The 17,521-nt window shown below is 45.7% G+C and overlaps 1 protein-coding gene and 1 pseudogene across 1 annotated transcript in view; one reads left to right on the forward strand and one right to left on the reverse strand.

Annotated features, from left to right (window-relative positions):
* LOC137422264 (translocon-associated protein subunit beta-like) overlaps positions 1–11,037 on the reverse strand; it is a 53,374-nt gene extending 42,337 nt beyond the window's left edge. The window contains exon 1 of the mRNA XM_078771792.1: positions 10,846–11,037. The gene's annotated coding sequence lies outside the window, so the exon portion shown is untranslated. The remainder of the gene's footprint in view (positions 1–10,845) is intronic.
* Positions 4,185–9,056, forward strand: LOC144890804 (uncharacterized; annotated as a pseudogene).
* Positions 11,038–17,521: the final 6,484 nt, after the last annotated feature.

The raw sequence follows: 17,521 nt of genomic DNA on the forward strand, positions 1-17,521 counted from the left end.
ATTGTATTGTATGTATTGTATTATATGTATTGTATTACATGTACTGTATTGCATTATTGTATTGCATGTATTGTATTGTATTGTATTGCATGTATTGTATTGTATTGTATTGCATGTATTGTATTGTATGTATTGCATTGTGTAGTGAAATGGATCAAAGTTGAACCCAGGTGTGATGCTCACTTAAACCGCTGTGCCGCGTCTATAAGACCTCGGACGACCGCGAACCAAGGGCCACTCCTGCGACATTATTCTATGACATGTAGACTTGGACGGTACGTACCCGCTGATATTCTAGGCTAGCTTGCTTTGACTAATATTACCGTTACTTTCTATATGATGCCAAGATCCTGATATGTGTATTGCATGGTTGTATTTTACAGGATGATGTCAGAGATCTGATTGAAATTAAACCTACCTATGGGACAAAGTTGTGGATTTATTGATATTTTCACAACACATTGCATGTATTGTATTGCATGTATTGTATTGCATGTATTGTATTGTATGCATGTATTGTATTGCATGTATTGTATTGTATTTATTGTATTGCATGTATTGTATTGTATGTATTGTATTGCATGTATTGTATTGCATATATTGTATTGCACGTATGTATAATGTATTGCATTGCATGTATTGTATTGCATGTATGTATAATGTATTGTATTGCATGTATTGTATTGCATGTATGTATAATGTATTGTAATGCATGTATTGTATTTCATTATTGTATTGCATGTATTGTATTGGATGCATGTATTGTATGTATTGTATTGCATGTATTGCATTGTATTGCACGTATTGTATTGCATGTATGTATAATGTATTGTATTGCATGTATTGTATTGTATTGCATGTATTGTATTGTATGTATTGTATTGTATGTATTGTATTGCATGTATTGTATTGCATGTATTGTATTGTATTGCACGTATTGTATTTTATGTATTGTATTGTATTGCATGTATTGAATTGCATGTACCATATGTATTGTATTGTATTGTATTGTATTGCATGTATTGCATTGCATTGCATGTGTTCTATTGCCTGCATTGTGTTGCATGTATTGTATTGTATGTATGTATTGTATTGTATGCATGTATGTATTGTATTGCATGTATTATATTGTATGTATGTATTAATTGTATTGCATGTATGTATTGCATGTATGTATGTATGTATGTATGTATGTATGTACTATGTATGTATGGATGTTTTTGTTCCAGCAACAGAAAAAAATTGTAAAGTGTCAATCAACAGAAAGTCTACAAAGCTGAATTGTGACGTCATTAATCATTTTACAATACAATCTATATATATAAAACACAGTTTGTGTGTGTGTGTGTGTGTGTGTGTGTGTGTGTGTGTGTGTGTGCATGTGCGGGTGCGTGTGTGTGTGTGTGTGTGTGTGTGTGTGTGTGTGTGTGTGCGTGCGTGCGTGTGTGTAATGTTACCGATAGACTCCTAATGCTTCAGTCACATTTGGCTCGGCGGCCGTAGGGTCTAAAAAATCTACGGCCACTAGCAATTATAGGGCGGCCGCAGTATTTCCACGGTCACACAATGTAGCAGTCACATATGTTTTTATTTTTCGGGTAGCCGCACGGGGTATTTAGAAATTGTGGAGACCGAAAACGTGGGGGTGCCGTACGGTCTTTGATTTGATGTCGCACGGTGACGTTAGGGCGTCCCTGCGGCGGCCAAATAATTTTCAAGGCAGACGCAAGGTAGCCTCAAGGTGCCCGCAAGGCGACCGCAGGGGGGCCCTAAGGCGAACGTGCGGCCAGACGGACGGTAACGAGTGGGTATATATACTTCAACCAAATATTTAGAGTTGTTCGAGCCAGGTTGCCATGGCTACGGCTTGTCGAATTACTACGGCCAACGTAGAAATGAAAAAAGTTATAACTCCGCGCTATAATTCCACTGAGACCCTACGGCCTGTAAAAGATAGCCATACGCCCTAGGGCCACCCTGAGGCCACCTCAGAAACTCTGCGGCTGCCGCACGTTTCTGTCAATTTAGGGGGGGTACGGCCGCCGTATCCTAGCCGTAGAGCAAATGTGACTGAGGAGTAAACAGAGAGGCTCACGTACTTGATATTTGGCACAGACATGGCCATTGAGCCTGGTAAGAACATGGCCGACCTAAAAATTGATTTCATAATATTTTTAAACCATATTTTTACCTCAGCGCATTTCAGCGAGGAATATTATGCACGGAATCTGACCGGTCGCAGAGCAGCGCGCTGATTCGCTCAGAGCGATCACGTGATGTTCCTTGCCGCCATTAACTCAGTTACGCGTTCGCACGTATTTCAGAGCGAAAAGCAATTGCCTTTTTTCACATTTCAGCGAGGAACTTTGCCATTCACACTACATAGGTTTTTTTCCCTTTCATCTTTAGATCCATATTTTTTGCCATAATGTAGCGCATTATGGCTCTCTCGAGCTCGAGTTAGCCAATCACCTGGGAGCATGAGGCCACGTTGGCCACGCCCACGACACGACGCAGAGTTGCAATCGTGCGTTTGCGTCGTTTCTTCCCACGTGTAAACGTGGTATTTTGTCTACGAGCATTTTGAATTTGGTATTTTGAATTTGTCTATGAGTGAGTGACTGGAAGACTGACTGTGATAAAGGCAATGGCACCGAAGAAAATAAAATTTGTCACGTTCAACCTCCCGAGCAAGGAAAATCGCTGATTCATGAAGCCAGACTCCATGAAGCCGATGAAGGTACTTTTCACCATCGACAAGCCAATCAAGAACGTGTCTCTAGATTCAGACAGTGAGAGACAGAAGATGAGACAGAGGCACGTCTAAACGCCAATCAACAATGTCTGGCCCGAGAGACAGAAGATGAGACAGAGGCACGTCTGAATGCTAATCAACAACGTGTGGCGAGGGCCAGACAGCGAGAGACAGAAGATGAGACAGAGGCACGTCTAAACGCCAATCAACAATGTCTGGCGAGGGCCAGACAGCGAGAGACAGAAGATGAGACAGAGGCACGTCTGAACGCTAATCAACAACGTGTGGCGAGGGCCAGACAGCGAGAGACAGAAGATGAGACAGAGGCACGTCTAAACGCCAATCAACAATGTCTGGCGAGGGCCAGACAGCGAGAGACAGAAGATGAGACAGAGGCATGTCTGAACGCCAATCAACAAAGTGTAGTGAGGGCCAGACAGCGAGAGACAGAAGATGAGACAGAGGCACGTCTAAACGCCAATCAACAAAGTGTAGCGAGGGCCAGACAGCAGGAGACAGAAGAACAGCGCCAAAAACGACTCAACAACTGGCAACCATCAGGCAGACGGCAGCTGGCCATTGCATGGGAGAAGGCTGCATTCAGTTACAATCCGAACACTGACTACTCCCTCAAACCTTGATATTGGCTCCATGTCGTTCACCTGTCAGTTTTGCCATGCCTTGAAATGGAAGGGAGAAACACCAGGAATGTGTTGCAGGGGAGGCAATGTCCTTTTGCCTTCTCTCCAATCTCCACCGGAACCTTTGAAGGAACTACTTAAACAACTACGACTCAATCCAGACACTTCCTGAAGGAAATCCGTAATTACAACTCTTCGTTCCAAATGACTTCGTTTGGAGCAGATCGCGTCGTCACCGAGCAAGGATTCATGCCTACATTCAAGGTGCAAGGCCAGGTATACCACCTCATTGGCTCTATCCACCCTCAACCAGGTGAGCAACCGATATTTTTACAAATCTATTTTATGGGTGACCACCGAGAAGAAGCTGCCCGACGAGGACAGAACTTCCCCAACCTACGCTCTGAACTAATCCTCGCCTTACAAGATATGCTCCACTCAAATAATGCGCTGGTCAACAGCTTCAAGTCGACATTGGAGAGAATGCCTTCACCTGATTACAAGGTCGTAATTCGAGCTGACAAACATCCTCACGGAGAGCACGAACGTCGGTTTAACGAGCCAGTCAACAATGACGTTGCAGTTCTCATGGTAGGAGAGCAGTACAACAATCGCGACATCGTCCTGCATCTTCGCGACAACAGCACGAAGCGGCTTTCGGAGACTCACCGATTCTATGACGCCCTCCAGTACCCTCTGATTTTCTGGAAAGGACAAGATGGCTATCATTTTGAAGTTGAACAAGCTGGCGGCCGGGGAACTAAAGTATCTGCGAATGACTTCTATGCCTTCCACATCATGGTCAGAAAGAATTCCACGAATCATATCCTGCAGTGCCGTGATCTGTTCCACCAGTTCATCGTCGACATGTATGCCAAAATCGAAAGTGAGAGACTCCTTTTTATCCGGCTCCACCAACGTCAACTGAAGGCAGAATCGTACGCACACCTCAGGGATGCTGTCAACAATGACGGAGATGTTCAGAACATGGGACAACTGGTCATCTTGCCATCCACGTTCACCGGAGGTCCCCGATACATGCACGAGCGGACCCAGGATGCGATGGCATATGTACGCAATTATGGTCGCCATGACCTTTTCCTTACCTTCACCTGTAATCCGAAGTGGGAAGAAATTAAGCGAGAGTTGATGATCAACCAGCAGCCAACACATCGCCATGACATTGTCGCAAGGGTATTCCACCAGAAACAGAAGGAACTCATGCAGACGATTAAGAAGGGCAAAGTTTTCGGGACTGTCCGATGCTTCATGTACACCATTGAATGGCAGAAACGAGGCCTGCCCCATGCCCACATTCTGGTGTGGCTAGAAGAAAAGATCCACGCTTCCAATGTAGACTCTTTTATCAGTGCTGAACTTCCAAACCCTGATGAGGATCCAGAGCTGTTCAACATCGTCAAAACGCAGATGGTGCATGGCCCTTGTGGCCGGCTGAATCCATCGTCTCCGTGTATGAAGGACGGTAAATGCACCAAGCGATATCCTAGGGGGATTTCTCAAGGAAACGCAGACTGGTCTGGATGGATACCCACTTTACCGGAGGAGAAAGCCTGAAAGCGGTGGATCTGAAACATCTATTTCAATTTCCGAGACCAGAAGCATAGACGTTGACAACTGATGGATTGTACCATACTGTCCACTTCTCTCTAAAATGTTCAAGGCTCATCTCAATGTTGAGTTCTGCAACTCAGTGAAATCAATCAAATACGTGTGCAAATACGTCAACAAAGGTTCGGACATGGCGATGTTCGGCCTTCAGAGGAACAAAAACGACGAGATCGAGCCATATCAGCTGGGGCGTTACGTCAGTAGTAACGAAGCTATTTTTTTTATTTTTTTTGGTATACTGAATCGAGGCTCGTGAAAGAGCGAACATTTATTTCACAAACAAATCAACCGGACAAACAAAATATACAAAAAGAGGGAGCGGAAGACAAGATGGGGAGAGAAGGGGAAGCACACAACCACAACATTTGAGAGCAGGGAGAAGTGTGGGAGGGAGAGGGCTTGGGGGGAGGAGGCGTGGGAAAGGGGGGGGGGGGGGAGAGGTATAAAACACAAGGGGACCGAAATTAGCGGGGGTACAAAAGATCAAGGTTTTGGATGGGGGAGGATAAGAGATGGTGGTGAACAGCTGTTTTAAAGACCTGGAGGGTGGAGTGGGATTGAAGAGAGTGAGGGAGTTTGTTCCAGAGGTGGGAGAAAAGAGGAATGAAGGAGTGAAGGTGAGCAGAAAGTCTTGATTTTGGCAGTTTAACCATAAGAGGGTTGCAGGCAGATCTTGTGCGACCTGTAGGAATATTTGGGGGACAGAGCCCAGAGAGCTGGGGGGGGGCAAGGCCAGAGAGGAGTCGGTAGAAGACGGAAAGACCACCAACCTGCCTGCGGTGAGTGAGTGAAAGGCCCTTGGAGTTAGCTTCATCGCGGGAGATTCCAATGATTCTGAACGCTTTGGTTTCAACAGCGTGAAGACGAGCTAGATGTGAGGCAGGAGCACCAGACCAGAGGGGAGAGCAGTATTCCATAGAGCTGCAGATGAAAGCCTTGTATGTGGTGAGGAGCTCAGGTGTGCCAAGGAAGGACTTCGCACGACGGAGGATGCCCAGTCGGCGACTGGCTTTGGAGGCCAGATTTGAAATGTGGTTTTCCCAGGAAAGATCATGGCAAATAGTGAGACCCAAAAGCTTGAGTGACAGAACTTCTTGGAGAGGATTATTCAGAAAGTGGATGGGAGGGTTGTCCAGTCGGTCTTTTCGGAGAGACATCATAAGAGTGTGAGATTTATCAGGATTGAAAGACATATTCCATTTGTTTGCCCAGTCTGTGATTTTGTCCAGGTCTGCAGAGAGTGAGGAGGCTGCAGACTGCCGATCTGAGGGATGAGGAATGGAGCGACAGAGAGTAGAGTCGTCAGCAAAGAGATAGAGAGGATTTTCAAGAGAGTCAGAGAGATCATTGATGAAGACCAGAAAAAGCACAGGGCCCAGAACACTACCTTGGGGAACTCCAGCCTGAACAGGAAGAGGAGATGAGAGAAACCCATTCAGGGCCACACGTTGACTACGACCAGAGAGGAAGTCCGCCAGCCATGCGTGGAGATTTCCGTGGATACCAAAGGAGGAGAGTTTGGTGAGCAGAGCAGGGTGCCAGACCGTATCGAAGGCACGTGAAATGTCAAGGGAGACAGCTCTAATTTCCTGTTTGGCGTTGAGGACCTCCATCCATTGTTGAGAAAGCAGAAGCAGCATGTCCAGAGTAGAGTGACCAGGTCTGAAACCAAATTGATGATCAGAGATCAAGCCATTGGAGAAGAGGAAAGATTTCATATCTGAAGCAATGATGGATTCCATGACTTTGCTGATAATTGGGAGAAGGCTGATTGGTCTGTAGTTGCTAGAGATCTGCTAGCTATCTGGAGAGTTCTCAATTTCCCTATCCACGAACGCTACCCAACCGTTGTACACCTTTCCGTACATCTTGAGAATGGCCAGAGAGTGTATTTCACAGAAGGCAACGCAAGGCAAAAAGCAGCAGAACCACCAAGTTATATTACACTTACCGCATTCTTCCAATTGTGTCAACAAGACGAATTAGCCAAAACACTCATCTACAATGAAGTCCCACAGTACTACACCTGGGTGGTTGGCAGTAAGACGTGGAAAAGACGTACACAAGGAGCACGAGTTGTGGGACATCCCGACATTCGCCATTCAGATGCAATTGGACGAGTCTACACTGTACATCCAAACAATTTCGAATGCTTCTTCCTGCGCCTTCTACTCCATCATGTCAAAGGACCCATCTCTTTCCAAGAACTGAGAACGTTCAACGGCCAGGTTTGCGACACCTTCCGCCAAGCCTGCCACCTGCATGGCCTTCTGGAGGATGACAGCCACTGGGATGCCACTCTAGAAGAAGCAGCAGTCTCATGCTCTCCAGCCCTGTTGAGAAATCTCTTTGCCATCATGCTACAAACTTGCGGTCTCTCCAATCCGGTACAACTGTGGAATAACCATCGTGACGATCTCAGCGAGGACATTCTCCACAGGGCAAGACAGGTTCATGCTGAAGCAGACTACTCCGATGCGATCTACAATGAAGCCTTAGTACTCATAGAAGACAAACTGCTTTCTCTTGGAGGACATTCGCTGGAGGTCATTGGCCTTCCTGTAACACAGCGACAACAACAGAATCACCTGGCTCGGGAAGTACTCCGAGAGACTTCATATAACGCACAAGAGTTGGAAAACTACATCAATGAAAACGAGCCAAGACTGACAGTGGAGCAAGAACAGATCTACATGCAAGTCCTGGCGAGCATACACTCTTCTGAAGGTAGATTGTTCTTTCTGGACGCACCTGGAGGCACTGGAAAAACGTTCCTTATGAACCTCCTCCTGTCAAAAATCAGGCAGAAAAAGATGATTGCTCTGGCTGTTGCCTCTTCCGGAATTGCTGCCACTCTTCTCCCCGGGGGCCGGACCGCCCACTCAACCTTCAAGCTCCCCCTCAACCTCACTAACACGGAGCAGCCAATGTGCAACATCTCCAAGTCATCGGCTGTCGCAGAGGTATTTCGGCAATGCCAACTCATTGTCTGGGACGAGTGCACAATGTCTCACAGAGTTGCACTGGAGGCAGTTGACCGCACACTGCAAGATATTCGAAACGATCAGACTGTCATGGGAGGCATTACTCTTCTGATGGCAGGGGATTTCCGACAGACCCTGCCTGTCATACCACGCGGGACCAAGGCAGATGAACTTCGTTCCTGTATAAAGGCATCTCCTCTATGGTCAAAAGTGACGAAGTTGAAACTCAGCACAAACATGAGTGTCACCCTTCATGGAGATGTAGCTGCAGGTGCCTTTTCAGCGAAGCTGTTACAGATCGGAAACGGAGATTTGGAGACGTGCCCTGAAGATGGACTGGACATCGTACCATGCGGCAACAATGTTACCACGGCTGACGAACTCAAGGCGAACGTCTTCCCCAACATCCCCGCCAACTACCGAAATCACTCCTGGCTCTGTGAAAGGGCAATTCTAGCCCCAAAGAACGATGCAGTGGACAAAATCAATTTGGATCTTCTGCAGACTATTCCTGGGGATCTAAGAACTTACCGATCTGTCGACTCAATCCAAAACGACCACGAAACTGTCCATTACCCGGTAGAGTTCCTCAATTCGCTACAGCCTCCAGGTGTGCCTCCCCACATACTCCATCTAAAGGAAGGTGCTCCAATCATGCTCCTGAGAAATATCGATCCTCCAAAACTGTGCAACGGCACACGACTGGCTATCAAAAAGTTGATGCCTCACGTAATTGAGGCCAACATACTTACGGGAAACTATAACGGGGAACAGGTCTTCATTCCGAGGATACCAATCATACCATCTGATCTGCCATTCGAGTTCAAAAGGCTCCAATTCCCCGTACGGCTCAGCTTTGCCATGACCATCAACAAGGCGCAAGGACAATCTCTCAAGGTGGTCGGACTGAACCTTGATTCCCCGTGCTTCTCCCATGGCCAACTATACGTAGGATGTAGTCGGGTAGGACAAGAGAACAATCTATACATCCTATTCGAACAAGGAAAGACAAAGAACATTGTTTACAAGGAAGCACTGCATAATTAACTACGTGTCTGGTGTGTTGTGATGTTTGTGAGAATATCGATTCTGATTCTGATTCTGATCTGATTTTTATGTGTATTTATGTGTATTTTATGTGATTTTATGTATTTATGTGTATTAAAAAAAACACAAAAAAAGGCACGAAGGAAAATAGTTAATTACTCTGACATATTTAGCTGCGGTGTTTGAAAAATCACCGGACAATTGTTGCTGTTTTGATGCTTTTTACTGCTGTTCTGATGCTTTTTCACTGCTGTTTTGATGCTTTTTCACAGCTGTTCTGATGCTTTTTTGCCGTTTTTTTAAATATAAAAATCTCATTTCAAAAAAAAAAATACAAAAAAATCTCACAATGATGACATATAATTCACAGAAAACGCTGAAGCAACCGCGTAATGTTGCGGTGCTGTTTAACTCTGAGTGAGAATAGTTCTAAATTTTAAAAACTTTCATCTGATATTTGTGATTTATTTCAAACAAACTGTATTTCCCATCGACACGGCCATGTATTCCTATTAACGTTATGTAAAGTACATAAATTGTGTGGATTACGTCATTTGTGGATGTGATGAATTGCCAGTAACCATCTATATCCCTACCCTCCGCCTTCCCTCCTAACCCCTCCCCTCCCCCTCCTGCCCTCCCCCCTCCCACCCCTCTCCTGCCGCTCCCCCTCCCACCCCTCTCCCATCCTCCCCTTCCCCCCTCCCACCCCTCTCCCCTCCCATCCCTCCCCCCTCCCCCTCCCCGTCCCTCCTCCCCCTCCCTCCATCCCCTCCCCCCTCTCCCCCTCTCCCTCCCCTACCCCTCCCCCTCTCCTCCCTACCCCCTCCCTCTCCTCTCCCCCTCCCTCTCCCCCTCCCTCCTCCCTCCGCCCCTCTTCTCCCCTCCCCCTCCCCTCCTTCTTCTCCCCTCCCCCTCCCTTCTCCCTCCCCCCTCCCTTCTCCCTCCCCTCCTCTTCTCCTCCCCCCCTCTTCTCCCCTCCCCCTCCTCTTCTCCCTCCCCCTCCTCTTCTCCCCTCCCTCCCTCCCTTCTCCCTCCCCCCCTCTTCTCCCCTCCCCTCCCCCCTCTTCTCCCCTCCCCCTCTTCTCTGCTCCCCCCTCTCCTCCCCTCCCCTTCCCCTCTTCTCCCCTCCCCCACTCTCTCTCCCTCCCCCTCTCTTCTCCCCTCCCCCCTCCCTTCTCCCTCCCCCCCTCTTCTCCCTCCCCTCCCCCCCTCTTCTCCCCTCCCCCTCTTCTCTGCTCCCCCCTCTCTTCCCCTCCCCCTCTTCTCTCTCCCTCCCCCCCTCTTCTCTGCTCCCCCCTCTCCTCCCTCTCCCCCTCTTCTCCCCTCCCCTTCCCCCTCTTCTCCCCTCCCCTTCCCCTCTCTTCTCCCCTCCCCCCCTCTTCTCTGCTCCCCCTCCCCCCCTCTTCTCTGCTCCCCCCCTCCCCCTCTTCTCTGCTGCCCCCCTCTTCTCTGCTCCCCCCTCTCCTCCCCTCCCCTTCCCCTCCCCTTTCCCCTCCCATTCCCCTTCCCCTCCCCTCCGCCCCTTCCCCTCCCCTTCCCCTCTCCTCCCTCCCTTCCCCCTCCCTCCCTTCCCCCTCCCCTTCCCTTCCCCCTCCCCTCCCCTTCCCCTTCCCCCTCCCTCCCCCCTCCCCTCCCCCGCCCGGCAATGCCGAGTACTTCTGCTAGTATTAAATAATAACAGCATAATTAACCCCGTGGTGCAGAAAAAACGTGCGAATCTACTAACGAACATATCATCAAACAAGTCTAAACATGCGTTCCACGTTCAGGACCAATTCCGCATTACCTTTCCAAAGAGGGTAAACAAGGTTATGTTAGCCGCGTCAACGAAGTTTAACAGCAGAACTGAGGGCTGAAGCGCATGTTTAGCTCCACCTACTGCAATCCCCACGCCACGACCACAAACACAAATCCTTCTGATCCAATGATAATTAAATTCCAGCTCCCAATGATTCCTTTCCGGTAAATATTGACTTTACGAAAAATTATATCTGTAAAATACATTTTGTGTACTTTATAAGAGACAGACAGAGTAGCCTAGTCAAAAAATCTGAAAATGTGACTTTACTAGAATGATTGAGGCATTGTTTGAGTCTAAAAGCAAGCAAACCACTTTTTCTGGGGTAGTTTTTCATGCTGAATATGAATCTGTTGTTTGCCAAGCCCAAAAATGCGTAATTAGGTCACTAATCAAGGTCAAAGGTCAATGAGTGCAAAATTCAAAATTTTTGAAAAAATGCTTTATTTTACATCCCCTATGCGTGAGGATGTGTCGTTTGAACTTTGTATCATTTGTCAGGGAACTAGCCAGGTCAAAGATACGATTTTCAACCAGACAAACCAGGGTATTGCTGCCATCAGAGAGGCGACCGAGCTCCGATGCAAACTTAGACACTATGAATTTCGATCAGCCGTGGACAGGCTTTCGACTCTCTTTGCAGAGCCTCCAGAAAGTCTCCCCAAACTTAAATGGCATAGCTATGTTATGTTACTCTGCATACACACACAAGGGAAAATAAATGCTAAGCTAGCCAAGGAACAATCGAAAAACGAAAAAGATCCTGAAAGAAAGAGTGTTTCGGCTGAAGCATGTCCGTTTTTACGCAGTAGTACTACTAAGATGAACTGGACATTGTGTATGTTCTGCCAGAACTTTGACAAGAAGCAGAAGACAAGTCGTGTCACAACCTTCAAAATGAGTAATGAAATTACGGAAAAAGCTAAAATTGTACGTAACATCTTAGTCCGTACTGCAAATGAGAATGATTTAATCTCAGCTGAGGCATGTTACCATGTTAACTGTCTTAGTAAATTCTTTAGGGATGTCAAAAGGGCGGAAACTGAAAGCAAATCAGCAGACATGGCGATATCATGGTTGTGTCAAGAGCTGCGTCACTCTGCTGAGAAAGGGCACGTATTTGAACTATCTGCAGTGTTCGAGAGGTACAAAGAGTTAGCCAGTGAGTTGCGACGGCACAATTCCTACATCGTATCTTAGTAGACTGGGGACTTTTAAAGAAACTTTGTCGAATTGCATTGGGGACATTTATGAATTTCTTGTGCTAAGAAATTTGGCGCCTTCAGAGAAACAAACTTTGCTTCTTCCACGACATTTCAGTCACATACCTCTTTCAGAAATGGTGTGCGGTCAGAACAGTGCAGACTATATTCCCATATTTAGACAACAGGATGATCATTTTCTGTCTTTAGTGCACGTTGCTCTGCAACTCCGCAGTGATATCATGTCACATCCTGCATTCGAAGGTTGCGATGTAAGCGAAAAAGCAGAGTTGGCAAGTGTACCACCATCTGTACTCATGTTTGTGATATCTTGCTTGGAGGCCAAAGTAGTGTCGATGCTGAGTTTGACGAAAGTGAGATGTCTGAAACTGGTTGGGTGAAGAAGACAAGGGTCCTTAGCATTGGACCAAGACATGGTCATATGGTGTATGTGGAGACAAGAAGGCACCGCCTAAACCCGTTGGAATGGGTATGACGCTGCACCAGTCAACTCGATCAAAGAAATTAGTTGAGCTATTCCATAATGCTGGGCACATAATCAGCTATAACCGGGTTCTTAGGTATGACACTGCCATGGCTGAAAACACTCTGAAAGCGCTTGATCAAGAAACTGGGGCAGTTGTTACCAGCAACCTGGTTTCGGGACGATTTGTGCAATTTTTCTGGCGACAATATTGACATCAATGACTCTACCCTAGATGGCAAAAATACATTTCACGCTACTCAGTTAGCTGCCTGGCAGAGGGGGCCATCTGCTGAAAGCGGTCTTGGAGACATCAAACCATCCAATACGTCAACGTTGGATATACCAACAGCAGTTGAAAAGATCCATGAGGTATACATCAACAAGGATACCCTCATTCCCGAGTTTGGTGAGGTTGAAACAGGATGGTTTCTTAGGGAGAAAGATACTGGCAGTGCTCTTCAAGACAGTGAACATCGGGACATGGCATTCTTAGCATCTCGCCAAGGAGAAAGCGAAAGATATTCCGGACCACGTTCAACCAGTTGCACAGCACTAAGGAGGAACCACCCAAAACTACCATTGGCTATATGCCAATCATACTAGCCCCAGCTCATGAACATTCCACTTTGAACACCATGGTGCGCAGGGCACTACATGTCGCAAGGGCCCTGAATAACCGCTACGCTGTGATAACAGTTGATCAGGGGTTGTATCCCCAACTGATGGAGCTGAAATGGTCAGTGCCCGACTTCAGAGATACCCTAATTCCAAGACTAGGTGGGTTACATATCACTATGAATTTTTTGAAAGTGCTAGGGCAACATACAGAAGATTCTGGTATACATGAGCTGTGGGTTGAAAGTGGTTTACTTGGGCCAAATTCGGCTGACAAGGTTAAAGACGGAAAATCTTACGCAAAAGCAATGAGGGCACACAAATTAACTTGGCAAGCTTGGCAAATTAACTTGATTAATTAATTAATTGATTAATTGATTTGATTAATTGATTGATTAATTGATTAATTTTGATTAATTAATTAATTAATTAATTGATTGATTAATTGATTTGATTGATTTGATTTGATTGATTTGATTGATTAATTAATTGATTAATTGATTAATTGATTAAATTAATTAACTTGGCAAATTAACTTGGCTAATCTTGATTCTGCAATTCAAAAACAATCTGCAGAGTCAAGATCCCAAAACATGCCAAACACTGGAGAATTCACTAGCTAACAAAGAGTTTGACACTTTACTGGACATCGTGGGTTCTGAGACCTTTCGGCAATATCTCGCAGTCTTCGTTGAAAATCGACAGACAGATCCAAACTTCAAGTTCTGGTGGGAATACCTAAGGATGGTGACTATACTGCTTGCATTCGTTCGGGGCACAGAGAGAAGGGTTGTGGACGCTACACTTGGAATCATTCCGAGAAATGTTGCCATTCTTCTTCCGATACGATCACGTGAATTACGCAAGATGGGGCTGTGTTTACCTGTCACAGATGCATCAGCTCCCACCAGAAGTGGAGGAGGAGTTCCTTCTTGGCAACTTTGTTGTGAAAGGGTCGGACCAAAGATTCAACCAAGTAGATCCAGATCATAGCCTGGAATGGCTTAATGGTGTAGGGAAAAAGAGGGGTGGAATCATCGGAATAACCAAAACAAATTCAGCCCTGGCAAGATGGACTCGCTCGTACAACCACAGGACATGCATTTCAATGCAGACGTATGAAATGATGAATGTTGGAGTGGACACTGGTTACGTCCATAATGAAGCCAACTCATCCCGCACTAAACGTGACAACTGCGACGAAGAACTCATACTTCAAAGTCTCCTGCGATTCAAAGTATTTGCTGAGGAATCTTCTAGTCGACCAAACCTCCTTAACTGCGCAACAAAAGATGTTGCAACTTCTGAAATAGAAGAGTCACTGCTGAACGCAAAAACATTAGGGCAGCAGCAGGTGGAAAACTTTGTCAAAGTGAGACTTGTTGAAAAATCAACTGATTTCCGAGATCGACTTCCGAAGGTGAAGGCTCCCACGTTTTCCTCACTCTATGAAATAGGAACCAAGAAAGCCAATGGAAAGATCGAAACCACAAAAGCAGACAGAAACTTTTTGCAGAGACTAATTGCAGCGTACAGAGCTGGAAGACCAGTTGAACTGGCTAGAATACTTAACCATGAACTGATGAAGGTGCCAATCAGCATTGTTGATACATCTGGCGAACTTAGAACGGGTGTTAAGGCTATTTTATTTGACATTCTTATCAGGAGTGTATCATGCCCCTCAGAAATCGCCTTTTATGGGCCTTCCTGTTTGATCATTGATGGGCAAGCTGCAGTTATGTCACTTGGAAAACCTAACACGGCGAACACCTTTGGTGATTATGCAGACGAATTTGTAAAGTTCATTTTCTGGCAAGGCCGGGCTTACAGCCGAATTGATGTTACCTTCGATCGATACAGAGACATTTCAATCAAAGTTGGAACTAGGGTCAAACGTACGAAGAAGTCAAGGCCAGTTCGTCGCCTGATTGAAGATAGAGATGTGCCACTCCCCAACAAATGGCCTGACTTTCTCGCATCAACTGAAAACAAGACAGAGCTTGCTCAGTTCCTGTCGAATGCACTCCTGGCAGCGGCACCCCCTGAAAAAGTGGTTGTTGTTGGTGGAGGTTTCGCTTCTGAAACAGAAGTCCAGAGTTCAGATCCTGCAATGAACACTACTTTGCTACAAAGCAATCACGAGGAAGCAGATACCAGAATGATTGTACACTGCCTTCATGCCGATGCACCAAACATTGTGGTCGCAGCGCGTGACACAGATGTGTTGGTGCTGTTGCTTGCCAACTTCAGTAAAATGTCTTGCGTAAAACTTTGGATGAGAGCAGGAACAATTAAGAAACGGAAGTATGTTCCTGTGCATGACATAAAGTCGGAACTTGGACTTGCTGATCATGTCTATGAGACTTTACCAGCATTTCATGCGTTGACAGGATGCGATACGGTTTCATTTTTCTCAGGACACTCAAAGAAAACAGAATGGGATATCTTCCTTGAACACAACAGTCTGCTTCAAGATCTTGGCAAGTTTCCGACACCATCAAAGAAGGTCACAGAAGATGCTGAAAAGTTCATTTGCCATATCTACAAGGAACCATCTGAGAACTGTAATCAAGCCCGCATTAAACTGTTCAACAAATGCCATGCAACGGAGACCCTACCTCCATCTAGTGATGCAGCAAAGTTCCACATAGAGCGTGCAAACTACCAAAGTTTCATTTGGAGAGAGGCCAGTAATCCAATGACAGATCTGCCACCGCCGACTGATTGTGGATGGAAACTCGTTGATGACAAGTTGTCACCGGTTCTTACAACTTTACCGTCAATTCCAAAGGGATGCCGAGAACTTACTCAGTGTGGTTGCAAGAAAGGTTGCAGTTCTGATAGTTGCTCTTGTCGGAAGTGGGGGAAACAGTTCTGCACTGAGGCCTGCAAGTGCAATGCCAGTGAAACACCATGTCGAAACAGGCCAAAGTAGGGGGGGGGGGGGGGGGGGGTCAGAGCTTACACAGTTAAGCTAATTGGCATTCCCCTGGATGGCTCCTCCTTCCAGCCAATCAGTCTGACAGACTGCAATTGATTCAGGATTAATTAAGAATACATGTGATAATGATCAACTGCCTGCACTCCAAACATGTTTGCCATGAAGTGCATTTTGCGCCTTGTGCCATGTAAGTGCACTTTGCGCCTTGTGACCGTTAGCCTTAATTAAGTGGCTAATTAGTCAAATATTGACATTTAGTGTAGAAAACAATCTTGCTATTATATAGGACTCAGGTAAACCACTTCACTGATGGTATTTAAGGCAACAATTCAAGTGAATTAAAACAGTATGTCAAAAAACGAAAAGTTGCTTCATTACGGATATATTCACAAAAATCTGATTTTTTCCCTTCACAATTCCCTTTACTTTCATAATTGTGAAAAGCTGTAGTAACCTTACCAGACAAAATACTGTAAAATAATTGAAATGTACAGATAGGTGATGTAAAATAAAACATTTTTTCAAAAATTTTGAATTTTGCACTCATTGACCTTTGACCTTGATTAGTGACCTAATTACGCATTTTTGGGCTTGGCAAACAACAGATTCGTATTCAGCACGAAAAACTACCCCAGAAAAAGTGGTTTGCTTGCTTTTACTCAAAAATGCCTCATGAATTCACGTTTCCCAGAAATTTGACTAGTCTAGAGAGAGAGAGGTGGAAATATATCGGAACATATGTCAGTCTGCCGCACACTATGTTATCATGGCCAACATACCCAGTTTAATGAACATTCAATTCACATAAACGTGCATAGGAGTGTAAATGAAAATAATTTGCCAAAATTTCCAGCCAACACCACTAATTACGTTAAATTTCCGTTTAAATACTTACATTTTGATTAATGTATTATTTTTTTTATTTTTTTTTATTTTTTTTTGTATACAAGATCGAGGCTCGTGAAAGAGCTAACATTAATCACACAAAAAGACAAACCGACACACAAAACACAAAAAACAAGGGGAGCGGCAGACAAGATGGGGAGAGAGGGGGAAGGACACAAAAGAGAGGGGGAAGAGGGGGAACACAAACACAACATTTGAGAGCAGGGACATCGGGAGGACTTGGGGGGAGGTGGGAGAGGATTAAAACATATGAACACTGCAAGGACTCTGGGGTGAATTACCGGGGGTAGAAAAGATCAAGGTTTTCGATGTGGGACGATAAGAGATGGTGGTGAACAGCTGTTTTAAAGACCTGGAGGGAGGAGTGGGATTGAAGGGAGTGGGGGAGTTTGTTCCAGAGGCAGGAGAAAAGGGGAATGAAAGAGTGAAGGTGAGCAGAGAGCCTAGACTTTGGCAGTTTAACCATAAGAGGGTTGCAGGCAGATCTTGTGCGACCTGAAGGAATATTGGGGG

The sequence above is a fragment of the Myxine glutinosa genome, chromosome 2 (genome assembly GCF_964187855.1).
Source record: "Myxine glutinosa chromosome 2, kmMyxGlut1.1, whole genome shotgun sequence".
NCBI classification, from domain to species: domain Eukaryota; kingdom Metazoa; phylum Chordata; class Myxini; order Myxiniformes; family Myxinidae; genus Myxine; species Myxine glutinosa.